We start from the raw sequence: 214 nt of genomic DNA, 5'->3' as shown, positions 1-214 counted from the left end.
CGAGATTGGCGCCGGTTGTCTGGGGTTTGTGTGATTACTGAAGCGTCCGTATCAGTGTAAGGCATTTCAAACGTTTGTGAAACATCTAAGACTGTTTCTGGGGTCACAACTCATTTGCAATCTAATGAGTTTTTTGAGGGATCTGGCGTTGTGAACTTTGTTGTTGTGTCAAGTAATCAGTTCACTGATCAAAGGATCTCCGTTGTATCTATTA

This window comes from Sinocyclocheilus grahami, unplaced genomic scaffold, assembly GCF_001515645.1.
Source record: "Sinocyclocheilus grahami isolate Dianchi unplaced genomic scaffold, SAMN03320097.WGS_v1.1 scaffold346.1, whole genome shotgun sequence".
Lineage (NCBI taxonomy): Eukaryota > Metazoa > Chordata > Actinopteri > Cypriniformes > Cyprinidae > Sinocyclocheilus > Sinocyclocheilus grahami.
Note: the sequence above shows the minus strand (reverse complement) of the source record.